We start from the raw sequence: 16978 nt of genomic DNA, 5'->3' as shown, positions 1-16978 counted from the left end.
AAAGCCCTTGATTGAAACTATAATTTTGAGTGCTCACACTTGGAGACATTAAACAATGCTAGTTCTCTGATGTTAGACTGTCTAGAATTCTTAATATCTTCACCCCAGCTTAACAGGAAAAACAGCTAAGCAAGCTTTCATATTTGTAAATCAGACAATAGCACAAATACATTTGTAGTTGTTAATTTTTTCCCATCTCTTTGGTGCCTGACACCCAGCTCCCAGATACAGAGACTTATACTTATTTATGAGTGCCTGGTCTTACCTTGGTTTGTTTCTAGCCAGCTTTTCTAATTTAATTTTTCCTGTTTCTCTATAACTAAATTTTGCCTCTGGGCTTTTTACTTGTCTTTTTTCTTTGTATATTTCTTTCCTTCTTACACCACGGCTGGCTGGGTGGTTGGGTGATTGGTATCCAACATCATCCTCTCTTCCTGTTCTCCCTCTTCCCTCTTCCCTAGATTTCTCCTCCCATTTCTTCTCTCTGCCCACCAGCCCTGACTATTTCTCTCTCCTGCTTTGCTATTGGCTGTTCAGCTCTTTATTAGACCAATCATATGTTTTAGGCAGTCAAAGTAACACAGCTCTACAGAATTAAACAAATACAATGTAAAAAAATGCAACGCATCTTTGCATCATTAGACAAATATTTCACAGCATAAACAAATGTAACACATCTTAAAATAGTATGCCACAAAACATTTATGGTAGCAAATTGAAAACATTTATGTGAGACATAGTTATATGTAAAGTGTGAATTCAGTAAATAGTAAAATAGAAATTCCATGTTTTAAGAAAACCAACTAGTTTGTGAGAAAATAGACTGGTTTATAAAAAAAGATATTCTTAGGTTCAAAAGATATGTCACTCTCTCAGAGAAGGCCCAGTTTTATGTCCGGAGTTGTTGATGCTCTTTGTGATTAAGGTGGGATATAAATTAACATTTGATGGTCATCATAACAATACATAGGTATTCCCCAATCTTGAATTGTGGATATTTCTGCTAATAAAGTTTTAAAAATAATAATTGATGCCCTAGAATAGCTTGATTCTGCTGGTTTCTAGTGGCATTCTAGCTACAACAATGCACACACAGGATACTCACACACTGCTGCTAAGCTTAAGGATGAGGGTGGATTTTGTACACTGATAATCCTTGTGGCACACACAATGTAAGAAACACACATAGAAACTCAATTTAACAGTAAGTAGAAGGATAAGACTCAGAGAAGGAGAGACTTCTGCAAAGGAAGAAGGAGTATGCAGAATGATGAAGGTATGACTGACAGGAAGGTCTGAAAAGAAAGTGATAGTCAGTGGGGAAATGAAGAACAGTGAAAACAGAAACAGTCCTTTGGAGCCTTGGGAGTTATGGTCATGGAGACCACAGCTGAAATAACCAGGAGTTTTGTCAAGGAGATATGACCAGGAACCACAGAAAATATAAAACTACTTCTTCAAAAGCAGATTGGCATTGCAGTAAGAAAAAACATAAGACAGATGCTAAGGAAAATGAAGAAATTAAGAAAACTGTTGAAATAGAAAAATAATTTAAGGAGAGCAAATTATACTTGTAGCCACAAATATTTTTAGTGCTTCCTGCTCAGTGTATAGCATCCTTCATACTTCATCTGATTTCATCTCCATAAAATGCCCCTAGACTGTCCTGTAATTATTATCTCAATTTGGATGAGGAAATCAAGTCAGAGAATGCCTACAAACAGATAAGGTGTCAAGATTTAAAGCACAAGCCTTTAAAGAGGTCTGCGTCTACTCATGTTGTCATACTACCTGCCTGGACTAGAGAAAAAGAGACATTCTAGAGCGTTCGTATACCAGATCCACTCACAGGTGGCGATGGGATTATATATGTGTTGAAGAATCAGCATCCAAAGAAGAAATGGGAAAGGATGCAGGACAACTCAGTGTGTGCCTTAGAAGGAAGATTAATTAGACTCTAATGCTTTCCACTTGATACAGAGAGAAATACCTTACTATTTAGAGAACCAGGGAAACAAAAGAAGAGCGTCAAGAGGAGAGTATGAATCAGTGATCACCGGGGTGTGTACTAGGAGTCTGCTAAGATGGAAATAAGTAATTACCAAAGAACAGTAGGTGGCTGACCCGGGATAACACTTGCAGTAGAGGCTGCCTGCATCTCAGCTCAGCTTGGTGTCTGAGAGCACAGGCTAAGTTGGCAACGCTGAGGCAGAAGAGGAGCTGTGATTGCTTATCCAGGGGAACTGGATGCTCTCAGGAGCTTCACTCTTATCTCTGTAATCGAAAGAGGTAAGAGTGGCAGAGAGTGACAGCAAAATTGGTCTGTGTAATTTCTATTGGCTTATGATTAAAGAGAAACATTTTAAGACCTTATCTAAAAGGTTATAAAATGTTTGAGTTTAAGCACACTCCATATCTTCAGTTTTTCTCATTTCTTCCACTGAAATATATTTCATTTTATAGGAATTCAATAAACCCTATGACTTTATAGTTATCAAAGGGATTATAAGGGACTTCAGGAGTTCGTAGGATTGGCAGGGGTATCTATCGGAAGAAACTTTTCATGTCACCTTTAAAGTTAACTCTTTTCTTGGAGAATGAAGCTGCTGAAATCCCTTCCAAGCTCTTCCATCCTGATCCTAGGCATCTAAGGTAGAGGATACGGCAGAACCACAGCTGAAAGATTGCTGATCCTAGGCATCCAAGTGTGAATCCTTCACAAACACAACCACAGCTCCATGGGTAAAGATAAGAAACAATGGGTACTAATTATACAAAACACAAAGCTCCATGGATAGGACACACGGAAGGAGGCTACGTCTGTCACTCCTTCCCCTTGTTAAAGTGAGAAGAATGATTCGACTGTGAGATAATAGCTTATGTGCACAGTTTATGTAGTATTCTTGTTCCTCCATTGTAGGAGCTCCATAAAATAGAGTGATAATTTGACGTCAGCTTTTCATTCACTCTGCTAATGAGGGTAGTAAATTTGTACTAATTATATAAACAAGCAAATGAAGATGGACGCTAAAAAAATGATCCCACGCTAGCTCAGAATTGAGTATAATAAAGGGTGATTTGTGTAGGAGTAGACTCACAGATCACAGTCCTCTGCACCAACGGGGAACAGGAACCAAATCCCGCAACCAGGAGTGAGCAAGCGTATGCTTTACATTGGCATTCATAGTTTAAGAGGCCACACCCAAGTGAGCTGGTATCTTAAAGGCTACTGGCTGAAGGAGTTCCTACAGCAAATAACACACACCCTCAGATACATTATTTTTCTGTAGACAGGTGAATCACATGCTCCCAAGCACAGCAAATTCTTATTCGGATCAGGATTGCAAAAGGTTCCAGCTCCAGATATATGGTCTACCACGTGTTATAATGCTGCCTGTGCCCAGAGCCCGAGTCTCTAAATAGGTGCAGCATGGCATTTTCTAGACAGTGTTTAATTGACCTCATTATTCTGGTATTCTCAAAGGCTTCCACAGCGGTACCCATTCACACACAATGCTCTCTTGGAGTGTAAGGCTTTGTCCAATCACTCATGTTACAAGGCATCAAGTGACTGCAATGTTTGCAGCAGGACCTCTTTGCAGTCCAGTGACTCCATTTCTGAATTTATTATTGCTCTGAGCCTCTGAGGGACCATGGAGCTTTTTGTAGACGGGAATAAGTTTTATTTTACTTATAGAATACCTTTGCCTCCATTTTGCTTTCTTTCCTAATTTTTTTATCTAATTAAGCTCCTAAATGTAAGTTAATGCAGTAAAGCAACCACATGGATGTATCTGTTAAAAATCCACAAATGATCACAATAAGCCAAACTAATTGATTTTATTAAAATTGACACTTCATCTACATTGCTAAAATCCGCAGTTAGAGGCTCACCTTCACCTCTCCTTGAACTAAAACACTGAAAATACCAAGTTTATGACTGGAATGGAAAAGAACAGACAGAATAATAAAGTTTCACATATTAGTGCTTTGCCATACTTCTTAAGCCTATTGGCTTTTTAAAGGGAATGACTTTCCCCCATTTTTGGTGGATGGGTTAGCCCCTACATCTTTGGCTTTTCTGCTTCATATTGCATTGATTTAGCTGCATTCAACTGTCTGTTACTTTGAACTGAGATATTCAAGAAAGCTTTACTCTATGGGACCTTAGCATATCTCTCTATGATCACTGTAACTTTTTTCTACAGCAGTCACTATTTTCTAGAAACAATAAATTCAATAAGGTGAGGCGTGTGTATGTTTGTATGCACTGGCAGGTCTAAAGTCTTCATGATGGACTGGAAGTGACTAAGTATTATGAGTATCTGCATAAAAAAATCCCCATTCCATTGGGGAAGTCAACTTTTTTATGAGACCTCAATTACTTTATTTGACCATCCTATGATGGAGTATATTCTGCGGTTACTTAAGCCCTACTAATGGAATGTGAACCTCATCTAAAGGATGCCTTCACTGCAACATCCAAGTGCATTTGACCAAAATGTATGGATTGCTCTGCCATAGACAGAGCGACACATGCAGTCAAGCATGAAATGCTTCTGTGGGTTCTCTTCATCTTGTCGTTTAGTTAAAGCTTCTGTATAGGATGGCAGTAGGTTTACTAGAGAGACGTGATTTATTGCAAGCCTGGGCCTGAGGTTTCAGGACACCATTGCTGCTGTATCTACTAGTCAGGAGATGTCACAGATAACACTTTGCAGTAGAGAGTTGTAGGCCAGAAGCCACCTCACTCTTTCCTCTGGCCACAGTCAGTCACACCCTCCCTCTTAGACTGTTGTTAAATTGTAGCTGTAAACTCATGTTTGAAGCTTATAAAACAGTAGGTTTGGATATGGCTTTTCTAAAGGTCTTTAGTCCCCACTGCATGCTCCATACAACCCTCGGGCAAGAAATCATTCACTACCACATTTTATGGTTTGAATGTAATCTCAAGGTCACATTTTACTAGCATTGCCTTTGATTTGATCAGAGACAGTTTCTTGCTCGGGGAAGCTTTTTCCATCGGGAAAGATTGAGAATGAGAATTTTATTGTCTAATTAATGAGTTCAGAGTTAGATTTTTGTAGCTTCTTATATTCCATCAACAAGACTTGTTAAATATATCTTTGCTTATTTCTCCAAGGTGGTATTGATTATGAAACCTAGATGGTTACATTTGGATAGTAATAGACCTAGAATGAATGTAAATCAAACAGACAAAAAAAAAATAACAACTCACTGAAATACCTGGTACCTCTGAGAGTGCCCATATCTACTTCACAGGCAATCACGGTCTACCTTAAAACATGACAGATTCAGCCCAATCAGACTTTATTTAGTGGCCTACCTAATTAGAGTTCTTCCCAAGCCCATGTTAGCACCATGAGTTATAGTGTAAATATGGGAAATATCCAACTCAGAATTTGCATAAGAGGGATTTACAGAAGAGTTAGACTACCAAGAGGAAGACTATATGGAAGCTATCCTATAGCAATCTTTCATGGAGAATGGTTTGAGTCAAACCCATATGGATTCATATCCTACCTTTTATTAGTGATGTTGTTTGAAATAGATGGCTATATTTTGGGGCTTCTGGTTTGCTGCTCATAAAATAGCAAACATATCATAATACTACAGGAAGTGAAGTTCCCAAAGTTCTACCAAAAATGTCAATATATACATTGATATATATATATATATGACAATTTTCAAATTGACATTAAAATTATCAATGTCGTTTCATCATATCATGGTCAGACCATAATCAAAAATTAGCACTTACCAATGTCAAGGTGATACAAAGGTTAAATGGAAAAAAAAACCAAGGATAGACGAAAATAGTTGTGGCCAAAAGACTGTTGGGCTTGGTAAAAAGTGGCAGTTTGAACTTAAGGATCACAGGGATACAAGAATACACAGTGAAGAGGAATATTAGAATTGCAGGGTGAGTCAAGATCCTAGGTCGTTAAAGAAAATCAAAAAACTCTGGTATTTGAAATCAGATATTAAAGTTTGGAGAATCCTTCATCCAAAATAATGATCTAGGCAAGCATTCGAAGCAGTTAAGATTTGGATATTTAAAGAAGTATCCAAATATACTTAAAGAAGTAGTATATTTAAAGAAGTGGTTATGTGTTCAAGAAAGGAGAGAGACATTTGATAACTTACATAGATTTCCAAGCTATACTTGAAAAGCTGTTACAAACAATGGTAGAAATTGGTCTTACTATGGGGGCAGATCTTGCCCCATGGGTTGGATAAGACCTCTGACTAAACTAGACATGGGTAGAATGTTACACAGCTCTCTCTGTGTTTTAGAGCTTTTATTTTCATAGTGTTCTTTTCAGTTATTTTCGTGTCTCATCTTTATTTTATGGGAGATATATATATTAAGTTTTCTTGGCTTGCACACTGACTGTGGCCCTTGTGGTTTCTTATACTTGTAGGTCAGATTAGTCATCTTCTTGAGCGTGCTGCTCCTACCTAGAGGGAAATTGGGATCACCGATGTCCCTGTCTGCATTTCAGGCATACAAGTGAGAATTTTCCTGGATCTGTCTGAGGATCTTATCTTTCCTCACACTGATTATTATTCTAGTCTGAAAGCTAATACTATCTTCTCGAGTCGCCCTGTTCTTTCATTTTTCATCGAAATGTTCTGAATAGGATAAAATGGATTCATTTAAAGCCATGTTTAGGAAAAAGTATGATGTCCAGATTAAAAAGAAGAAAGGAAACTGGGTAGATGCAGACATCAGTGCAGGTCTTTTTAGGGCTGCTTGTTTCTTTCTCACATACAGTTCCATTAAAATTTCAGTTTGTTTCTTTAAAGATTGTGATTAGAAATGTACCCCATGTCTTGTTAGGAATATGTTTTTTAATTTTATATTGTTGTGTACAGTGTATTCCACTTCTATGTCTTTTCTGATAGCTCTCTATGTTGGAAATACATCAGTCCTCAGATGTTTCTATTCCTTGTCAAATTGCTATTTCTCTTTCATAGATATACCGCTGTTTCAGTCATGGCTTGGGTTGGTGACCAAGCATCAGTAACTTGAAGATCTATAGTATCTAAAATATATGATGAGGATTTTATACCTATTGAAATTATTTCTTTATCACCCTGTTTCTTCTGAGGCCCTACATTTGAGGAAATGGAAGTTGCTGAAAACTGTAACCGTCTGTTTTGATACTGCAATTAAGATTTTTGATGAGGGAGTCATTAGTTAGGAAACCAGCTCTCTGCACTCTGCTCTGATGTTTTATGTCATAGGCCAGGAGTCAGAAAACTTTTCCTGTGAAGGCCTGAGAGTAACTGTCCCCAGCTTTACAGGTTAGCTATTTTTGTTAGAAATAGCAAACTGCCATTATTTCAGCACAAGCAAGATCTACTGGATTTGCCTCAACACCTGAACATAGACTGACAATCTGAACATCCCCCTTCTGATCCAAAGGTTCAGGTTTTCTATGCTTCAGTGACCAGAATCAACTGGTCTGAAAATATTAAATAAAACATTACAGAAATTAGAACCTTGTAAGTTTTAATTAATTTTGATGACCACCTTTTGTTATACTTTTTTATTTGCTTACCTTTATTGCTAATCTCTCTGTATCTAATTAAGAAATTAAATTTTATTATAGGGTTGTTAACAAAGGAAAAATTATATCTCTACAGTATTTAATACTAGCTGTAGTTTCAGGTATCTACTAGTGGTTTTGAATGTGTCCTAGATCAAAGGGGATGGAGATATTGTCTGATGAAGGAAACAGACAATGGTTAGTAAAATCTTGGTGTGATACAGTCTCTTCAGCATAAAATTAAGACACAGACAGGCAAAGATGTTGTACTAAAATGTTTGGAAGCTGTGTCCTTTTTTTCTGTCCCCTTCCTGAATGCATCCACCTTGAAACAGGGCTCTTTGTTTCAGTCCAGTATTATTTATCCTTATATAGTCTTAGCCTAAATGTCAGCAAACTGCTGCCATTGCCTAAACCCTGCACTTCCTTTTCTTCTTGTCACATGCAGATATTCTAAAGGTGCTTTCCATCCCTTGGTGGCATGTATAATAACAGAGCAAACCCTCTGTAGAATTTCATTCATCTCTTGTTCTGGTGCTGACGCCTTAGGAGTCCTTATCTCCCTTTGTATGTTTTGAATTCCCAAGAAGAAAAGCATCTGCTTTGAGGTGATTGGTGAAGCTAATGGAGCCTTCTGTGTCTGCAGACCCATCTCCCTCCGTGAGGCTCACAGGGGCTGGTCAGGTAGCGGAGTAACCCTCTTGTGCTCATTAGCTCTGGGTTGTACCAGTCCACTCCCGGAAAACAGTGCAGCCTGGATAAATTTCTCCTGTGAAATGACACAATTCAGTCAGAAACAGCTGTCCCACTTATAATGACCTCTGTGTCACGCAGCATGGACGCCTGCTGTCGATGTAACTTAATTGCAACTAGAAGGCTTTCGTTTAAAATTATTGGACATGGTACTAATTATCGGTGGGCAGCAGTGACTCTAAGGAAGGATTGACAAGCGCCACTGTCTGTAAGACTGAATAAAACAAAGTATTTTAAAATAAAAAAAAGTCTCAATTTTTCCCATTAGTTGTACTATGGTTAAGGAAAAAACCCAGTTTGATCACAATATTTAAGTAGAGAGTACCATTTAACACATTTTTATAAATAAATGATGCCAAATGAGAAAAGTATGTAGATGCTGCCATATGGCATTTTTTTTTGTCATGCCAAATCTGTTTTTGTGCAAATAAAGTTTTGGAAATGGAAAAATATGAGATTTAGAGTTTGCTTACTTTCTGGTATTTTAGTATGTCCAGTTTGAAAAATTTATTAATATTTAATCATAACTAATATTTGTCAGCTTAAGACACAGCGATCTGGGTGCCTGTCTACTAAGGTAGTAACAAACAGAATTTCTGTAACAGCAGCAGCCACATTTAAAAGCTTGAATTTAACACTCTAAACCTAACACTGTTCCAATATACAATATGAGGCAGGCAATCAGGTATAGGCACTTGTCATTCAAGCCTGATGACCTGAGTTGAACTCCCAAATAAAGGATGGAAAGGAAGAACCCACCCTTAAGGGGCTGTGCTCTTACTACCACTAAAGTACCACAACAGCTAAGCACACGCACACAAACACACACACACACACACACACACACACACACACACTGAAATGCTAAGTGAAATAAAGGTAGACGAAGAAATTCCTCCCTCCAGAGCCTGAAATAAATTGAATGGCATAGTAATTTAGCTATGATTACTAAAGCTGTAATTAATGCTACAGAGAAAAAAAAATGCACCAAACGATGCAGCATGTTTTCCCAATACAGCATCCGTAGGCCCACTGGCTTAAGTGGAAATGTATATGGTAAGTAGATGGTAGGCACAGGACCACATGCCTTGCAAGAGGACTGCTCAGCTTCCTCAGTACTTGCACTGGACCTTCCTCTATTGGAAAGCATTATAGCCTGGGGAAAGTCGTGTCTTGTCAACAACCAAAGTGACTACTTATCTTGGTGTTAGGACTTAATTTATCAGTTCTCCAAGAACTTACTTCTGCCGTAGACATTTGTAGCGGGACATCATGCTTTCTGTTATGTCTGATTCTGGGGTGAGCTCTTTGTGAGCCTCACTTCGCTAAGACTTCACAGCCACTGCATGAGTGGAAGTTATCAGCCGGCTCTTGTCTCTGTGGGAACCCATGACTAATAACTCGCCCGTGTCTTTGAAGAGCTATGTAACAGTACACTAGAGATAAGACGGAGGAAGACCAATCTGTAGGAAGACAAAGAAAGTGAATTCTCTTGTGTTATAGCCTTAGGCACTAGAACATTAATCTTATTTCCTCTGGTATTCTTAGAGAGGCTGATCATAGATGTCTATCTAAAAGCGCTCTGTTCTCTAGACTTCATTTTTATTTTTCTATGGGGGGTCACAGTACAGATATTCTGCACACAATCCAGCACCAAAATTTACGTTTGTCCTGGTTCCTCTGCCAGCGATACACATACAAACTAAAGTTTATGTCCTAGCTAGCGTGGTTGGAGGGATTCAAGCCAATTAATTCTAGAAAACAATTCAGTTCATCCTAAAACAATGTCATCATCCCTGTCCTAAAGAAGAAAATGTGAGTTTATAGTAACCCATCACATGAACGGGAGTGCAGTCCCACACCAGTGCTTATGCTGGGCTGGTGATGCTATGCGTGGGGCTTCTGGCCCCTTTAGGCTTGCACACTCTGAGATACGGGGTCTACTCTAGGATAAGCTGTAAACTTTTAGAATTTTTCTAATGTGATCTTATTTTACTTTTGACATTGTCTATCTACATATTCTGTTATTTTTATCCCAAACAGCTGACACTGTTTAGTAGTGTGTAATGTCAACTGTATTTTATGTTTGAGCCCGATACTGACATTGTATGAAAACAGACATTCTGGCCACCCATTAATAAATAATTGTCAAGTAGAAAAATAAGTAATTTAAATTTAGATGCAGTTTTTACTTCATGAACTCTTTGCCTTACAAATAAGATATGGAGGAAATTGCACTATACTATAGTATTAAATAGTGATTAACAGCCTAAATTGGAATAAAGACACACTAGACACTGTAGACACTGTGATTTAATCATTGACTTAATTTATTTCATTGAATATGACTTTTTGCTTCCAGCTTTCTATTATTTTTAGATGTCTACATGGTACATAAAGTATTTTATATTTCTACTATGTCTGTGAAATAGTTTCATTATATGGTCTCTTCTAGTTTCATTCATTTTCCTAGATGCAGGTTTAAAATTAATCTTTACAAAATATTATGAGCCCTAGAAATTCAAGCGGTAGCCATCTGGGTATATATCAGATAGCGAGTATTGAAGCATGTCAGGTTTAATTGTCTTCTTTTCCTGAAGGAGCAGCATATCAGGTATGCCTCACTCTCTGCCTCAATTTCAGCAAGTGCTTAATAAAATGTTCCATGTTGAATATATGGATAAGATGCAAGAGCCCTTGCAAAAGTCCTAGGTTCACTTCCCAGCACCCATATGGTGGTTCCCATCTCTCTAGTTCCAGGGGACTTCATGTGGCCTTCTGGATTCTATAGGTTTCTACATTCATATAGGGCATATCAACTTACACAAGCACATACACATGAATATAAACAAAGACTTTCCTTTTAATATACAAGAGAAAGTATGGAATATATACATATTAGAGCACTACTCAGCAGTAAAAAACAATGACCTCTTGAATTTTGCATGCAAATGGACGGAAATAGAAAACACTATCCTGAGTGAGGTAAGCCAGACCCAAAAAGAGGAACATGGGATGTACTCACTCATAATTGGTTTCTAGCCATAAATAAAGGACATTGAGCCTATAATTCGTGATCCTAGAGAAGCTAAATAAGAAGGTGAACCCAAAGAAAACATATAGTCATCCTCCTGGATATTAACCTTCATCAGGCGATGAAAGGAGACAGAGACAGAGACCCACATTGAAACACTGGACTGAAATCCCAAGGTCCAAATCAGGAGCAGAAGGAGAAAGAGCACGAACAAGGAACTCAGGACCGCGAGGGGTGCACCCACACACTGAGACAATGGGGATGTTCTATCGGGAACTCACCAAGGCCAGCTGGCCTGGGTCTGAAAAAGCCTGGGATAAAACCGGACTCGCTGAACATAGCAGACAATGAGGACTGCCGAGAAGTCAAGAACAATGGCGCTGGGTTTTGATCCTACTGCACGTACTGGCATTGTGGGAGCCTAGGCTGTTTGGTTGTTCACCCTACTAGACCTGGAAGGAGGTGGGAGGTCCTTGGACTCCCCACAGGGCAGGGAACCCTGACTGCTCTTTGGGCTGATGAGAGAGGGGGAGTTGATTGGGGGAGGGGGAGGGAAATGGGAGGCGGTGGTGGGGAGGCGACAGAAATCTTAATAAATAAATAAATAAATAAACAAACCACAAAAAAAGATACAAGGATATGAGATCATGAATGAATGGTCGTGTTCATGGATGGTCCACAATAATGAATTATTAAAGGTGATCTCTGTCACCACGTTTGTCAATAATTACATGGAAAATTTTAAGCCCATGGGAAGCTAATTCACAGATGATGCTAGGATGACAGGAAAAGCTAATGTAGTTGATAACAAACTGAATGTATAGATAATACTTATATTGTGGAGTAGAAGCTTAACTAGAATAGTACAAAAAAGCAAAAGTGAAAAATTTCAAAGCACCTAGGTGAGAAGAACCCACTCATGTTTGGAGAGCAGACAGGGAAGAGGTGAAAAATACTTTTAATAGTAATTGAAAGTGCAGGTGTCTGTAAAATAAACATGAAAAAACATTATGACCAAATACCTATTCATCTTTGGGTTTCATTAATAGAATTGAAATTAGAAACCTAAGGGTATTAACTGAACTCTGTGTTTAGTTCTTCTCACCTATTCCTGTGATTGCAGTCTAAGTAGTCCAAGTGACTCACAACAGAATATAGATGACCGATATAGTCCTTGGTTGATTCTCAGAACTTGAGGGTGGATCCTTATTGTTGAGGATAGCATACACTATGACAAGGGACTCAGGTTTGAGCTGAATTTAACCTGAAAGTCTCTTTCCATTGGGCTAGAATCTGTGAAAATGCAATGTAAGCTTTCAGGGCAAAGGAAGCCACTAAATCGTCATACCGAGCTGCAATACCTATAAATCATTATAACTCCCAGCATGGCAGGATATGCATAAAGGTGCAGAAAGACACTCACATGCTGGCGGCCACCAATAGTTGTCTGATTGGAATTAAGGTTCACTTAGCAGAGGGGAAAGTCATGCCTGGTATTGGAAACCTAGCCAGCTTCCAAGTACTAATGGTACTTAGGATGTAATATACTACTGCAACTTGATAGGCCAGCATAATTCCTTACTACGTTCTAAATGATATCCTTAGACCCATAAACAAGTGTAGTTACTACCCCTCATCAAGGAAACCTCTCTTAACAGCGAATGAAGACCGTGACAGGAAACCCCAATTGGAGATAATGCATAGATTTGGATTGTAGTGACGCCCTCCCTGATTGATACATCTATATCACATCTTCCATATCTATGACTCAGAAAGTATCATGGAAGAAGGGGCAGAAAGACTGTAAGAGCCAGGATCCCTACTCTGTAGAGCCAAGATGTCTATTATGAAAAAGTCTTTTATAGAAATGGATACATAAGCAAGAATTGAAAATTGACTATATCAATGCATGTGTTAACATGTAAAAGGGGGAGTTCCATTAGGCTCTACCCACAGACAAAAAAAAACTACAGGTAATTTATAACTAATGAAAAAATCATACTAAAAATGAAACAAAATAAAATTTAAAATAAATTTTAAAATTTTAAGAAGATTTTACTGAGGTAGTGCAGTGCATCCACAAATTACAATCATTATGAATTTCTGAACTGTATTCTGAATTACAAAACTGCAATATCAAGTTTGAGACCTTGAGGTGTGCTTCAGATGATCCATTTATATAAAATTTTTAGTATCTGAATTAGTGACCAAAGTTTCAAGATTGATAAACAACTTTTTCTCCTCCTCCTCCTCCTCCTCCTCCTCCTCCTCCTCCTCCCCATTCTTCTCCTCGTCCTCCTCTTCCTCCTCCTCCTCCTCTTCCTCCTCCTCCTCCTCCTCCTCCTCCTCCTCCTCCTCCTCCTCCTTCTTCATTTTGAGACAGAATATCTCTATGTAGTCCTAGAACTCACTCTGTAGACAAGGCTGGCCTCGAGCTCAGAGAGATCTGCCTGCCTCTGCCTCCTAAGTACTGGGATTAAAAGTGTGCACCACCTTGCCTGGTAGTAGATGTCTTATGTTAAACTCATATTTTTGTATGGAAGCCAACCATGTAGAACTCATGGTTCAGCTTTTTGTCCCTTTTGTCCCACTTTACAAATTTACATTATATTTCTTGAAACTTCAGGAATTTGAATTCTATGCACCTGAATGAAAGAACCAGGGAACAGGGGTAGGTGAGATGGCTTGGAAGTTAACAGCGCTTGTTGCTCTTGTAGAGGATCCAGGTTCAGATCCCAGCATCTATATCTGGAGGTTCACAAACTCCTTAACTTCAATTCTAGGTAATCTGATGCCCTATTATGATTTCTGAGCAGTTGCACTTATGGTGCACATAACTCCCACAGACAGACACAGACAGACAGACAGAAACACACACACACACACACACACGAAGAATAAGATAAACGAGCTAGTCATAAAACTAGAACTGGGGAATGCATGGATGCATAGTTAACTGCGGCAAGAGTGGAGCAAATGTATTCAGGGTAATTTCATAGAACACACAAAACCTCATATGGTTAGTCCTAAAAAGGTAAAGCTGCTTGGATAGGAGAGCACAATAGCACTTCTATTAGAGCAATTTCTCATGGTAACTTAGCAAGTTTCTGGGTTTTGCCTATGACACTCAGTACCTACTAGTGAGGCAGAACTTAGTTGAGAGTAGTGAACTGTGTTTCAGGAGCTGGTGGGGTATAAGATTTTGCAAGCAGCCACTCAGTCCATTTTGTTTGCTGCATACTTAGACCTTAAATCAGTGCCTGTTGCATTATCATCATCACCACCACCACCATCATGTATGCTGTGGCAATGCTTAAGTGTGCATATGCAGCTCGTTTATGGTGGTTCTCGAGTTGTTCCTATCCTGGGCAGTCCTAGGTGCTTGTGTTATTGCCATACCCAAGCTTCCACAGTCTTCCTTTATGCTGTATATCCAGTGTTTTTGGTTCTTCTTCTTTACCTTATCCCATTCACTCCAAGCAGTGCTATCTTTGGGTATGTGCCATCATTCACTGTCATAACATGGCTGAAGTATCTCAAGCGCCATTCCCTGCAGTTTACTTCTGTCTGTAGATGGAGATGTTTCTCAATGTCATCGTGGCACAGCCTGCCTCTTCGTGTGATGCCTAGAACAATCCTGAGACATGCCATCTCAAACACATTCAGCTGCTGTTCTGAGGAGCGTTTCATTGTCCAGGGTTCAGGATTGTAAAAATGGCAGCTCAAGACAAGTGTCTCATATACTTGTAATTTTGTTGTTGTTACGTCTTTTACTGACCAAACCTTTCTAGTACCTAGAATGCAGCCCTCGTTGTCCCTATCCACCTCTTGATGTTTGAAATAGCTCCCTCCTTTCGACTGAGTTTTCCTCCCATATAGACAAAGAAGAATGTTTGCTTGAAATTCTGGTTCTTTATTACAATGTTAGAATCCTGTGTTCCCTTCCCATGTGTTGTATCTCAGTCTTTTCCATGTTTACTTTCACATAAGGTTTTCACTTACTTCCATCACTCTATTTACCATGGCCTGCAGCTCATTTGGACTTTCAACAAGGAGTGCTGTATCATCCCGAAACACAAGTTACTGAATTTCACACCACCCATATGCACGCCTATCTCCTTATCCTCCAGGGTAGTTGCTGTTATTAATTCCAGGAATATATGAAAGAGCAGCGGTGAGAGGACACATCCCTACAACACTCCTACGATTGTCTTAAACTCGTCACTTAGTTCCCCACAGACTTTGACTGACTGATGCAAGGCATCTTTATAGGCATTTTCTAGTATTCTTACAATTTTCTCTGAGTACCTGTAGAAGCTCATTTTTTCCCCAAAGTCCTTTCCTCTAAAAGCTATCGAATGCCTTCCTGAAGTTGACATAATAGACATATAAGTCTTTTCCAAATTCTTCGTATTTTTCTGCCAGTTTCCTTAAAGTAAAAGTCTTATCAATTGTGCTCCTGTTAGCTCTGAATCTGTACTGGGTGTTAGGAAAAGTCTTAAGATGAGCTGTTCCACCCACACAAAAGAACTCCAATCAGACAAGATTAAACCAAATCAAATGCCCATGTTTAATAGACAGTACACTCCTGGGTGTCCAGGGGAACATGGCGAGGAAAATACAGAGGGATCATATACACAAACCCAAAACCACATGTTCCTTGTTCCCGCGTGACCCTAATACCCTGTGGAGTCAGTGCTTGGCAGGCTGGGAGTTGGAGTCCAAGGGCAAAGCACTTGGCAGGCTGGGAGTGAGACTTCCAACTCAATATTACACTAGGATTTCCTCTGATATGCCCTTGATCCCTTGCAGAATAATGGAGGATATCTTGCTGCCTATAATTTAGTTTGTAATAGAACTAACGCTCCTGCAATTTGAGCAGTCCAGCTTGTCCTTCTTCTTGCGTATGGGAATTATGACTGAGTGCTTCCGTTCCGTGGGATGGAAAACTTTGTGTTCCCAGATCTCTCTCAAGAGTCTAAGAAGTGCCTTGGCTCCTGAGTCTATTGTAGCCACCTCCAGCTCCACTACGATGATGTCATCCCCTCCTGGGGCCTTCCTGCATTTTGTTCTATCTCACGTCCCTCATCACCTATGGTGTTCATGTGGTGGCCAAAATGTTTCTTGTTGTATTCTACGTTGATAGGGTCTTTGTATTGTATTCCTATGATTTTCTCTGGGTATCAGTTGCATTATAGATGTCCATTAAATACATTCAGAATTCCTGATTGAAGATACTCAAATACAGAATGAATTATGGTCCGCACTATATAACTATAGTGAAAATTCATGAACTCCACGTAGGTATAGAGTAATGGGATAAAGTAAATATTGAATTGGTTGTGAATTAAAGTCATTTCCAACCCTAAAAATTTTTTGGCAAATGAAATAAAATGAAAGTGAATTAAACCAAATTATAAATCAAACAAAATAAAAGTTAAATATATGTATATGACTTAAAAAGGAGAAGTAAAATATATTACCAAGTCCTTGCAGTATGGATAACAACATTGATTCCTGAATTTTTAAACTGATTAAGCAATCCCTTAGCTATATTTTCTGGTGATTAGTTATGTCATTTATTTATAATGTTTTCTGTGGTTTTAAACATTTC

The sequence above is a fragment of the Microtus oregoni genome, unplaced genomic scaffold (assembly GCF_018167655.1).
Source record: "Microtus oregoni isolate MIOR12 unplaced genomic scaffold, Mior012 000014F_ref0000157, whole genome shotgun sequence".
NCBI lineage: Eukaryota > Metazoa > Chordata > Mammalia > Rodentia > Cricetidae > Microtus > Microtus oregoni.
This window is presented reverse-complemented; position numbering follows the sequence as displayed.